The 13,348-nt window shown below is 47.2% G+C and overlaps 1 long non-coding RNA gene across 1 annotated transcript in view; it reads right to left on the bottom strand.

Annotated features, from left to right (window-relative positions):
- Positions 1-330: 330 nt before the first annotated feature.
- Positions 331-13,348, bottom strand: part of LOC116086795 — a 32,067-nt gene continuing 19,049 nt past the window's right edge. Inside the window, exons 2-3 of the long non-coding RNA XR_004117130.1 lie at positions 6,759-6,798; positions 331-431 (exon numbers count right to left, since the gene is read on the bottom strand). This is a non-coding gene — a long non-coding RNA (uncharacterized LOC116086795). The remainder of the gene's footprint in view (positions 432-6,758; positions 6,799-13,348) is intronic.

The following is a 13,348-nucleotide window of genomic DNA, read 5'->3' on the forward strand; positions in this document are numbered from 1 at the left end:
AAAATAAATTAATACAAAATAATTCAATACAAAAATAAATTGATTTATTAAAATCAATACTTAAAATAACAAAGCAAATATCAAAAATAATCTGGAAAGCTAGAAACAGAAATTTCCAGGAGAAAGTGAAGCCAGCAGTGAGTGTAGGACCTCTGATGGGTGGAAGGCCACAGAGCTGGAGCTGTCTGCAGAGTGGATACTAGATGGGCCCCTAGAGGAGGAGAGAGGGTGGCAGGGACATTTCCTGGGAAAGCCCGCCCACTGCAGCAAAGGTGGGAGCTGTGCAGAGTGCAGTGTCAGTGGGCGTGGTGACACACAGTTCCACAGCTGCTACCGGGTGTGCTGGCTGGACTGCTGGTGGCTCCAACAGCTGAGGTGTCACAGAACATTCTGGTGGTAGTTCAAATCTGCAGATGTGTGGCTCCCCAGATCTAATGATGGAGACAGATAAACAGCCGATGCAGGCTTGTGGAGAAGGAGAAGTGGTGGTGGGGGTGCAAGAGACAAGATCCCCAGGATGAGACCTCCTCTCAACTTTTCCAAAGAAGAGTCCATGTCTGCTGGGAATCTTGACCGTGTCCTACAAAAGGTCATGTGCCCAGGCCAGGGTTGAGGGACAGGTCCTGCAAACAGGAGCCTCTCAAGCTTCCGCAGGACACCAGGTAGGGAACCCTCCTGACACAGAGGGTCTCAAGCCCCTGCCTGCCTCTTCCTTGCTCTCTGAATCACCGGCTTCTTTGTCCTTCAGCTCGGTCAGGAGCATATGGTCATCAACTGCCAGATCTGAGCATGCTCAGAAGCAAGCAGACCATCAGCTGGGTCAGAGTGGATAGATCTGAGGACTGGCAAAGATCCTCAGGAAACACGTCCAGCTATGTTTCCAGGAAGGTACAGATGTGCTTGGGGCACAGGAGAAACAGAGGCCTGCTCTCTCTTTGCTCAGCTCTCCCATGGGTCCTCACAGAGAACTCCTATGCAGAAGCTGATCAGGCCACATGCACATGGAGATGCTGGGCAGAGATGTGAGGTTCAATTGAGCAGGGGGCGCTATATACTTTATGCCCAGGCTCTGATGGAGGACAGCTGGGAAACCTGCCTGGTATGGGCTGGGATGAGGATGGATCCTCACAGTGGCCAGATCCGAGTCTCTACACTCTCTTCCATTCCTTATTTGCCAAAACCTCATTCCCAGTAGTTCTCTTCCCTTTGTAGGCAATGACTCAGGTTTGAGAACTCTAGCAGAAATCAAAAGGTGTGTGAGACCCATCCTCTAACCTTGGTACCCAAATGTTCTTATTCTGGAGGCTTTAGCCTTCCCTTGTAACATGAAGCCCACTTCCTTCCTTCCTTGCTCATTCTCTTCAAGATGTGAACAAAGTATCCATCCCTATAGGAGACCGTGAAATGGTCCCGCAGTTTCACGAACCGGTTCTCTCTCGGCCAAAGGGAGAAAGGGACCTGAAACACAGAGTTCGAGAACAAAAGGACGTGAAGCCAAGTTGAGGAGTTCCAATCAAGGCTTGCCACTTTACTTTTGGAGTTGAGCATTTATAAGTACACAAGAAAGCGAAACTGGATCTCTAGGTTACAATGACATTTGCATAACATAAACAATGCAGGAGTAGTCAGGAAAGAGTCTGAACAGAGTCAAGGGGAAGCCGGGCTGCCTGGCCCTGCCTGATCCGAGGGGGGAGGTCAACAGCAGATGTCCTCAGGCGGTCAGTTTGTTTTCATTCAACAACTTCCTCAGCCACCAGGCGTTCCTTCCTCTGGAATCCTCGAAGGCGGAACTTCAGTGTAGTGGGGCCTTTGTTTTAGGCACAGCAGGCATGAGCTGACAGTCTCTGTCTGACAGCTCTGATGTCAAGCACGAGCTGACAGCTCTGATGTCAGCAGGAGGGAGGAACCCAACAGACCAGGAAGGACGCCACTTGTAAAGTCCTGGCCTCCTACCGCTATGATATCTAGGGGAGGGCAGGAAAACTATGGGAGACAAACAGAAGTGCGAAGGGCCTGGGAGCTCTGTCTCCCATGAGAATTGTCAACTTGTATCTAATAAGTGCTTCATATATGTTTGTGCAACGGGTGAACCAAAACATTCAATCCCGATATGGCAGGGGGCACAGAGTTCCTCAGATTTCCTTCCAGGGGTCTCTGCTCTATTGTGGACCCCTCATATAGATTCCATACCTTCTTTTACAAATGGGAAGATTGCTTTGCTTGAGGCCTCAGACAACGGGGCCCAGAACAGAGAGCTTCAGCATAGTACAGGGGACAGTCACACACATGGCTCTCAGCTCATGACAGTCCACTCTTCAGGACCAGGATTGGGAGAGGCATTGCTGGGCTAATTTCGCAGGGTCCCCACATTAGTCTTGGACAATACGTAAGCCTAGCACTCCACAGGACTCCAAGATGACCTCGGAGGCTCGGAGGCAGGAGCTCACCTCACAAGCAGCAGGTCAAGCACCTGTTTGGTAGTGGCAAACTTTTGGTATGTGTACAGGAAGGCGGGGACAAAGAAGGGGTCCCCAGCCTGCAGGGAAGGCCACAGCTGGTCCATCAGCTTCCCCATCATGTTCCCATTGACATGTGTTCCTATGAAGGATTCCTCCAGGGTCAGTTTAGACTCAGATTTGCTGTCACTCTAGGGAGAGATCAGTGTAGTGGATTCGAACAGGCTGCAAAGTGCTGATCGGCTCATTGCCGTTCTGTATTTTCCTGGACACTCCCAATAAGAGAGAAATTTAGGGAGGTGAGGTTTCAGAATGGTTACCTGACCTGTGTGGTCCTAGTCCGGGCGGTATAGTATCTAGTTTGTCTCCTGGGAAATTAACCAGAGGTGTTGGAGGCCAGTATGGACCCAGTGACTCCAGACAATCACCAAGGCTCCCAAGGTGGGTTTTCCTGAGTCCTGAGCCTCGAGTAGTCCAAAGACAGCAAGAGAACTTTGTTGTAGAGCTCTCTAGGCTAGGGTCTCAGACAATGGAGCCTGCCGGGCTGGCTCTAGGCTGTTTGCTGCCTGTTTGCCAGGGTTCTGCATTGTCAGAGGAAGACAGGTTACTTCCCAGGGGTCTCTTTACTGCTCCTCTTCACACAGGGCTTTCCCAAAAGACTGCTGCCTTCCCATTTCCCATATGCACAACTAGACTCGTTTACACTAGAGTATACCAGCTCACTGTTCCCAGGGAGGTCTGGGTACAGACACTGCCTCAGCTTTGGGAAGAGCACCTTAAAAATGATTTTAACTCCAACCCTAATCTCGGCCTCACCTGAGCCAATGCACACAGTTTTAGTCATATTGCTTTACTCATGTGCTCCTCTGTGTTCCTGTGACTTGTGAGCACGCACACACAGTGCCAACCAGAAGCCACACAGTGTCAGTGCTCCTGAATAGGCTTTCTCAGAGCCAATCTCTACCCCATATCCACCTTAGGATTCAAATCCTGACGGTTGCAGTTTCTGGTAAATAGCCAGCTCAAATTTACCCATTGGCTTACAAAATGGAAGCTGCCCCTCGCTCCCAGCACTAGCTCAGAGACTGGTTCGAGACAGAAATGGTTCAAGCTCTTTCTTTTGGGATAGTCCTTGTGGCATGGTTTCCAAGTTGAAGTTTGGTGTTTTGATTTTCAAAGGATATCTAAACCTGGCTGACTTAGAAACACAGATGGACATATCTGTTACTCAAAAATTCATTGCCAGCAGGTGATGGGGCTGAATGTACAGTCAGGCTAGAGTCTAGCCTGTGGCTTCTGCTTTTAAATAAAGGGATGTGTCCCAGAGCAATCCCAGCAGCTGTGAGAACAAAGCTGGAGTCTCACAAAATGGGGGTCCCTCACTGTGGGGAGGAGAGAGCTTCCAGCGTGGCCTCCGCAGCAGTAAATATTCCTGCAGAGGCAGTCTCTAGAGACCTCTCAATAGGGAGAAACATGGCACAGTGGCTTCTTCTGCCTGTGAAACACAAGTAGAGGAGAAAGCTGGCCTGTCAGAAAGGCAGGTTTGGCAATGCCAACAGTGTGCCTGTCACAGAGCAAGGCAGCAGGTGGCCTGGCCACCAGGGCTGGAAGAGTGTTTGGTATTCATCCAAAGTGAACAGGTTTCCTGATTTTCCCTGTATCTAAAGAGACATACCCGTGTACAGTGACTCACTTCCTTAATTTTTCCAATCTGTTCTCCCGGTTTCGTTACTGATGCATTCTGGTAGTTGCTTTGCTTTTGTGGGGTGCTAAGGGTCCACTGCAGGCCCCCACGCATGTTAAACAGGTGCTGTACCACTGAGTTACAACCTCTAACCAGTGTGACTATCAAGGAGTGCCATCTTCATAACTGTCTGAGTTTTCCTACAAGTTATCCATGTCCCCTTCTTGTGACATTTGGTGCCCCGCCTCTTTCCTTCATACCCCTCATCTCCCTCACTCCTTGGAACCCCATCTCTTCATATCTACTCAGTGTTTGCCTTTCTCTCTGTTGTATTAGTTGCTTTTCTGTTGCTGTGACAGAACATGTCTGGCGTCTTCAGCGGGGCAGCAGGGAAATAATAAAGGAGGTGGAAAAACCCATGTCCCGCCAGAGCTCCCATACTCTGCGTGGGCGGGCACAGGAGGTTGTCTGTGCTCCCTCCACACCACCTGGTTGGGCATCTGGCTGTCTTGAGCCACTATCCCAGTCGGAGGGGGTTTGGAGAGGAGACAGTCCCGGTGGTCCCTGGGCCTTTTTTCCCTTACTGCTTTTAAAATTCTTTGTTTAGTGCATTTGGTGTTTTGATTATTATGTGGGGAGAGGAACTTCTTTTCTGGTCAGTCTATTTGGAGTTCTGTAGGCTTCTTGTATGTTCATGGGCATCTCTTTCTTTAGGTTAGGTTTTACTGGCCCATTACCTTGGGAGTCTTCACTCTCATCTATACCTATTATCCTTAGGTTTGGTCTTCTCATTGTGTCCTGGATTTCCTGGATGTTTTGGGTTAGGAACTTTTTGCTTTTTGCATTTTCTTTGACTGCTGGTCAATGTTTTCTAAGGTGTCTTCTGCCCCTGAGATTCTTTCTTCTATCTCTTGTATTCTGTTGGTGATGCTTGCATCTATGACTCCTGATTTCTTTCCTAGGTTTTGTATCTCCAGGGTTGTCTCTCTTTCTGATTTCTTTATTGTTTCTATTTCCATTTTTAGATTCTGGATGGTTTTGCTCATTTCCTTCACCTGTTTGATTGTGTGTTTCCTGTAGTTCTTTAAGGGATTTTTGTGTTTCCTCTTTAAGAGCTTCTAGCTGTTTACCTGTGTTCTCCTATATTTCTTTGAGGGTGCTATTTATGTCTTTCTTAGGGTCCTGTATCATTATCATGAGAAGTGATTTTTATATCTGAATCTTGCTTTTGTGGTGTGATGGTGTGTCTAGGACTTGCTATGGTGGGAGAATTGGGTTCTGATGATGCCAAGTAACCTTGGTTTGTGTTGTTTATTTTCTTATGCTTCCCACCCCCACCCCCCACCTTGCCCTGCCATCTGGTTATCTTTAGTGCTACCTGCTTTTGCTAAATCTGACTGGAGCCTGTCCTTCCTCTGATCCTGGTTGTGTCAGAACTCCTCAGAATCAAGCTGTCTCTGGGATCCTGTGATTCTGGGATCCTGTGACCCTGGGCTTGTTAGAGCACCTGGGATTGCAGCAGCTTCCTCTGGGTGTTGTGGGACTAGCTGTGGAGCCTGCGCCCAAGGTCTGCTCAGGACACCAGCCTAGAGAGACTGGAAGAAACCCAAGCCACTGTGCTGGCGGAGTTCCTGTGTGCCCAGTTTTGCTGGTCCCAGTTACTTGCAGTGTTGGGACAGATGTGTCCTCCTCACCTCTGATCCCGAGAGTGTCAGAGCACCTGGGAGTGGAGCTTCCTCTGGGTGTTGTGGGACTGGCTGCAGAGCTTGCGCCCAAGGTCTGCTCAGGACACCAGCCCAGAGAGACCGGAAGGAACCCAAGCCACTCTGCTCGAAATATGAATCTTAAAGGCAGGATAAAGCTCATAATGCTAAAGTAGTTTTAAACTATTTTTTCACTTTTGGAAGATTTCCAACATATGTGGAGACAACACAATGTTTACATTGGTGGCATTCACCTTTAAAGATAGTTGTTATCATGTACAAAATAAATAATGCGTATACAGGATGTCTACTTTCTGATGTGATAGCCTTACTAGGGATGCAAATACCTACAGTTCTCAGGCAATACGAAGCATGTTGCCAGGATTTTTAACTATTGTCTCATTTATGAAGATAAAATTAAATCCAAATTCTTTGTTTGTTTGTTTGTCTGTCTGTTTGGTTTTTTTGTTTGTTTGTTTGTTTGCTTTGTTTTTGAGACAGGGTTCCTTTTGTGTAGTCTTGGTTGTTCTGAAACTTGCTCTGTAGACTAGGGTGGCCTCGAACTCACAGAACTCCTCTTGCTTCTGACTCTGCATCCCACATCCTAGGTGCTGGGATTAAAGGCATGCACCACCATTGCCCAGTTTTAAATCTAAATTCTTTAGAAATATTAAAAATCACTTGGTAGTTGAAAAATTGTAAAAGATCACTTCTTAGTTTGCTGAATCTCCAAATTTGTATGGCTCTAAAGATATTCAATAAAATTTAAATGCTTATTATAAGAATCAGCTATCCAGTAGGTTCCCACGAGGTTCCAGCTTAAGCACTGAAACAAAGTGCATGGGCTTTGAAGTCAGCCTTGGGTTTTGTATACTGACTCTGCAGCCTGCTGGCTTTGCAAATTGGGCAACCTACCTTTTCAGGTCTCGCCTTTACTCATTGAAAAGGTGGAGCTCTGCAAGGACAAGAAAGGGGAAAGGATGGGGTGGGTGTTAGAGCTGCTCTGAGGTCTTTCTGCTCTCTTACTTCCCTGCCAGTCCACTTGCCACCCGGCTTGCTCATGATCCAGAGCACTCTCCACCATAGCCTCCCCAGGAAGTCCCCGTGTGAGCAAAGGCACGGAGCTAGTGTACGTGCCTCACGGGGAGAAGGCTGAAGTCATGCATAACTGGATTGATGGGACTGGAAACACAACGATCCATACCTCTGGCATCCCAGACTGACTCCAGGGGTGAAGAGCTATCTGAATAGAATTCTGGAGGCTCTCATGCGTTTTAGTTTCAAACCTCTCACAGTGACAGGTACCTTGTCCCTGGTGCCACACTCAGGACCCCTTCTGCAAGAAACCTAACAGGTTGTGTGCTGTAGTTTTCAAATATGACTGGAAGTCCGCCGCAAACACTTTGAGGCACACCAGTGAATGGATATGCAAATGATGAGCAAGCAACACTTGGAAAGGCTTGGAAAGGAGCAGGGAGACACATGCATGGGGATAGGTGGGTCTCTCTTTGGTTGGTCCTTCAATGGCTTCCCCGAGCCAAAGACCCATATTACCACACTCAGCCAGACCATTCTTTAGAATGCTAAGCCCTGACTTTTAAAATAAGCTAAGAGAATTCAGTATTGCTAGGCCAGCCCTACAAGTTTTGTTTAAAGAAACGCCATGTTTAGAGACAGAAGCAAGACTGTTACTGCCATGATAGCACATAAAAGTCTAAATCTTCTTAGAAGAGTAGACTCACAGTGAGAAACAAAAACTCAAACGTGACTCATTAGCCACCAAACCACTGTAATGGTTTGAGTAGACCTGGTCCCCATAGAGTCACGTGTTTGAATCCTTGGTCCACAGGGAGTGGCACTATTAGGAGGTGTGGCCTTGTTGGAGCAGATGTGACCTTGGAGGAAGTACGTCACTGTGAGGGTGGGCTTTGAGGTCTCCGCTGCTTAGGCTATGCCTAGTGTGACACACAGTCTCCTTTTGCTGGCAATGAATTAAAATGTAGACCTCTCAGCTCCTCCTCCAGCACCATGTCTGCCTGCATACTGCCATGTTTCCGTCACGATGATAACGGACTAAACTTCCAGAACTATAAGGCAGCCCCATTGAAATCTTTTCCTTTATAAGAGTTCCCTTGGTCATGGTGTCTCATTACAACAATAAAACCCTAACTAGACAACCCTAAAGACCAATCTAAGGAAGACTCAGCCAAAGAATACTTAAAACCAGAGTAAAATAAACAAAACAATGTGTGTGCGTAGTCCAGACTTTTATGGTGGGTGCTGGGAGAGGGTGAACTGAACTCACCACCCACTGTGCAGGACGCAATGACAACCTGGACTTGGCCTACACAGGGACAGCCCAGAGGCTCTCTGTACCCAGATCTCCAGGTGCCGAGGCAGAGGACCAGAGGGTCAAATGACAGCGTCCTCAGAGCCCTTTCTAGTTGGCATGGGATTAGAGTAGAGGAGCCACTCTGCCTGGTGGCCTGTGTCCTACCCAATATTCTTCCTGCTCTCGTTCCACTTGTAGTAAGTAGAGTGTTGGGGTGGGGCGACACCAGGTGAAGTTACCCGCATATAGGCGTGGCCCCTATCAGGTGGTGCTGTCTGTTACTCAAATGGGTTTCTCTGAATACTTTTGTAATACTGACTGTTTAGTAGTGTGAGGGGCAGGAGCTCTTTGCTTAGGCATCGATCGGTACAGTCCAGCTTGGGGAGGAAGGGAGTCATAGCACCCTCTGGAAATCAGTGTCTTGAGCACCATGCAGTATCTGAAAGGGGCTGGGGACACCTAATGCAGTGAAGCAGAGGCAGCAGACACGGGGTTATTTCTGCCTCTTTGCTGCTACTGTGGGCATACCTATCCAGAACTGGAACCTTAGACCTTGACCGCTGAGCCATCTCTATGGTTGTAGGTTTTGTTCTGGGCTTGTTTTATCTGACCTTTCACATTGTTTCCATGCCTGACATCCAGCGGTCACATCTTTAGCCCAGCTCTCTCCCTCTAACCCAGCCTCCAGCCTCCTACAATCGGCATCTGAGTCAGCACCTGCATTTGGTTATGCAATGGGCACCTCCCGTTTGTACTAAACGCAAGCTCCTAACACCCTCCCCCCCTTTTCACTTCCTTAGCCCCTTCTCTACCCTCCCATTTCTAAGTTTTAAAATTTATATCTTTAGGAGGGGGGCATGTGCAATGGGGGTCAGAGGGCAACTTGCTCTCTCTACCATGTGGATTACGGAGACGGAACTTGGGTCACTGGGCTTGGTGACAACTGCTTTTACCTGCTGAGCCATGTAGCCAGGCCCTCCAATTACATTTCTACTAGTTTCCACAGCACTTGTTACCACCCAGAACCTACATGTCATTTATTTATTTACTTGTTTATTGCTTGTCTTCCTTTCTGGACAGAACTTGCATCATGCTCAACTCTTTCACACACCACATATCCTGTTAGTTTTCTTCAGTGCCACATGAGGAATTGGATCCAGAATTTATGCAGATGGCAAAATAGAAAGATGCTCAGGTATCTTCTACAGAATGATAAAGGATTTGCATGGGACTTTTGCATACCCTCCCATGTACACAAATCATCCCTAGATTGGTTATATATTAAAGAAACATAAATGCTGTCTATACAGGTTTAAAAGCAAAGACAATTAAAAGGGTCTGTACATGGTGCTGGAAAGATGGCTCAGTAGGTAAGAGCATTTACTGTTCTTAAAGAGAACCTGGGTTTGATTCCCAGCACCCATGGAAGCTTACTGTCTATAACTTCAGTACCAGGTGGTAAGGAGCCTTCTCCTGACCTCCAGGGACAGTGCACACACATGGTGTGCGTACACATGGTGAAAGAAAATAAAAAATAAACAACTCATTAAAAGGTCGATATAGGGAAAAAAGTCTATACATGTTCACTATAAATGCAAACTTTTAAAACAGTTCTGCTCTGCACTTAGTTTGGTTGATGGATGCAAGGCAGAGGCAGAGAGAGCTACCTGAACTGTAAATATGTAACTCACCACTTCTCACCGTAACTGTCCTCAACCATCGGCCTTCGTCTCTCATGCACACTGTAGTGATACCCTCCTGCTGGCCTCACAGTACTCTTCACTCAATACCGTGGACAGAGAGGTTCTTTAAATATCCCAATTACATCTCCTCCTTCCTCTGACAGAAACCTTGCAGTCACCCACCTCCCAACTGAACTCCAAGGAAAAACCAAGTGCTTGCAATTGTTACCAACTTACCAACTTACCAACAGTGGTCTGTCCTTTTCTTCTCCCTCTGCTTGCTGGGGTCTAGATATTTCTCTGTCCTTACTGTCAGTCTCTGTGTGTTTTTTTTTTTCAATTCCATCTTATTGTTGCCAGAGGCAGGAGGGTCTAACACCACAGATGTGTGTCTCTGCCACACACACCAGAAGACTAAAACTTTTGTTCTCCATGGAATAGTGTTCCCAGTTGAGAATGCTCTCACCTTTAGACAGTTTTCCCTCAGAGCCTTGGAATGTACTATACATGTCCCCGAACACTCTTCTTATGGCTATCTAACCTACTCTTTGGCCTCCTGCTAGCCTCCTGACACAGTTCTAATGAAACTCCTCTTCTGGCTACTATTACAAAGAACAGTCTATTTTCTTTAATTGTGTGTGTGTGTGTGTGTGTGTGTGTGTGTGTGTGTGTGTGTGTATACACATGTATACCTGGCTTGTCATGGCTTATACATGGAGGTCAGACCTCTGTGAGTCTGGTCTCTCCTTCTATCATGTAGGATTCAGGGGTGGATGTCCCTTTAGCCATTGAGCCATCCCACCAGCCCAGGGGTACTTTATTTTCATTTGCTCAGGACTCCTCTCAGTTCTACCTGCTTTACCACTTGTCACCATCTGGAACCTTTAGTTCTTTTTTGTCGGCTTTCCTCTGCCATAAGGTATGGTCCAGGAGGTACACCACTACATCTTGGCATATGGTCCACTTCATGGCACACGGTGTGTGCTCTGTTGGTAACTGTTGTGTGCCGTCTGCCATGCCTTCACACTTGTCCCTGCCACCACCCATGTAGCTTCACTTCCCAGTGTACCCTGCTTTATCTACCAAATCCCATCATTGCTTTCTGGTCAAGTCAAGTACCCACATCTTCACCCTTTTTCTGGTTGTATGTTTTCATGAGCATTAGAAGGTGTTTATTTGTTCTGTTTGAGACAGGGTTTCTCTGTGTAGTCCTGGCTGTCCTGGAACTCTTTCTGGCCTCAAACTTAGAGACAAACCCGCCTCAGTCTCACAAGTGCTAGGATTAAAGTCGTGCATCACCTTCACCCTGGTGGCCATTTTAAGTTCTTATCCCCACGTGCCTGTAGAATTTGAATTTATTGTTGAAAACTGAGATCTTTCCTCCGCTGCTTAATCCACCTCACGGTGATTTGGAAGTACCCAGACAAGACTGGTGATGCTTGGAACTTAGAAGCTGCATGCTGCTCACTGGAAGATGGCGAGGCCAGCTTCCTAACTGGATACGTGGGCACTGAAAAAGGAGAGTGTGCCGCACCGATCACCCTGACCAGCAGGGAAGAAAGACTAGCACACCAGTTCCTTCCAGCAACAGTTTACTCAGGAGCTGTTAGTTACATGAGAATCAAGGGTGTGCCCCCGAATGGTCCGTGAGTGCTGCTTAAATACCCTTCGTAGGACTGCCCATGAGCCCATACCACGTCCCGCACCTGCATAGGCTATAGCCTCATGATGAAAGATCAGACCACTGGCAGGTGCAACCCTCTTGCCAAATAAGGACTTGTTTACTCCTTAGCAGAAGAATGGCAGGTGCCATCTTTAAGGCGCGGCAGCAGCGCTCCACAGGAGAGGACCCCCTTAGCACTGAGAATGGGGAGAACCCACTTAGTCTACAGGGCGATTAACTCGGATGTAAGTGCTTTTGGTCGATCCAGTCAGCCTTGTGCGGTGGAAGAGAAGAGTGTAGGTTTTGTTGCTGCTGTTGTTACTGTTTACTGGCTTTTAGATTCATTATACCATGTTATTTTAGTTCAAGGGCCTCAGGAAGTATAGAGTACACAGGAATATTCAATCAAGAACAACAACCAAATATATTTTGCACCAAATGCTTAAGTTCAAGTTGGCATTGCTTGAGCTCATTCTGGTAATAAGGAGCAAGTATAGTGAACAGAGATTATTTCTGACTCCAACACACACATTGCGACTCTCGTTTTAAAAGCAAATGGCCCGTATGATAACCCAACTTTCTTATGTTTATTCATTTTCTTATGTAGTCAAAGGGCAGCTCTCAGTAGGACTGAAAATCTCTGTATAGTTTGCCAGATAGCCCTCTGTTTTAGTGGGCCTCTTCCTGGCAGAAGAGAAGTATGCTGTGTGTAATTGCTACCCCAGCCTCATCTCTCCAGCGCTGATGAGCCAGTTGTAGAGATGGACTGCCCAAGGCTAGAGTAGGAGCTCTTTAGTCCAGTGTTTGTTCTAGCAACTTCAAGAACTTGAACAGAGACTATTACATCATAAAGAGGTGAGTGCTATCGGCATGTTACCTATGACACAGACTGAAAGCCAGGGATTTGTCTATGTTTAGGGAGGTAGACTTTTCAAAATCCAACATGGAGGTCATTCAGTGTAGTTAGCAGTAATGGGAATCATCAACATTGTGGTGGTTTGGGTGAAAACTGCCAGCAAAGGTTCATGTATCCACATGCTTAGTCCACAGTTGATGAACTGTTTGGAAAGGTTTAGAAGGTGTGGCCTTGGAGGAGGTGTGTCACTGGGAGTGGGCTTTGAAGTTTCAAAAGTCCATGTCATGCCCGGTCTCTCCCCCAACTCTCTGCCTGTCTGTTCCCCACCATGATGATAATAAATTGACCTTATGGCATGCCTCAGTTAAACGCTCTCGGTTTTGACTTGCCTTGGTCATGATGTCTTCTCACAGAGATAGTAACTTTTTTGGGGGGGTGGGTTAGAGACAGGGTTTTTCTGCGTAGCCCTGGCTATCCTGGAACTCACTCTGTAGACCAGGCTGGCCTTAAACTCAGAAATCCACCTGCCTCTGCCTCCCAAGTGCTGGGATTAAAGACGTGCGCCACCACCTCCAGGCTGATAGTAACCTTTCTTTTTTTTTTCTTAGATATTTTCTTTATTTACATGTCATATGATTTCTCCTTTCCCAGTTTACCCTCCAAAAAACAAACAAACAAACAAACACAACAAGAACAAACCCCTGTTGCCTCCCCCCTCCCCATGCTTGCCACCCCACCCTCTCCCACTTATTGGTCCTGGCATTCCTCTACACTGGGGCACAGAACCTTCACAGGGCCAAGGGCCTCTCCTCCCATTGATGATCAACTTTGCAATCCTCTACTATACACATGCTGCCAGAACAACCAGAGACTAACTATGGAGCAGAGACTGAAGGAAGGACAAGCTCTGACAGTACCTGACTAACACAGATGTAGAGGCTCACAGCCATCCATTGAACTGAGCACAGGGTC

This window comes from Mastomys coucha, unplaced genomic scaffold (assembly GCF_008632895.1).
Source record: "Mastomys coucha isolate ucsf_1 unplaced genomic scaffold, UCSF_Mcou_1 pScaffold13, whole genome shotgun sequence".
NCBI classification, from domain to species: domain Eukaryota; kingdom Metazoa; phylum Chordata; class Mammalia; order Rodentia; family Muridae; genus Mastomys; species Mastomys coucha.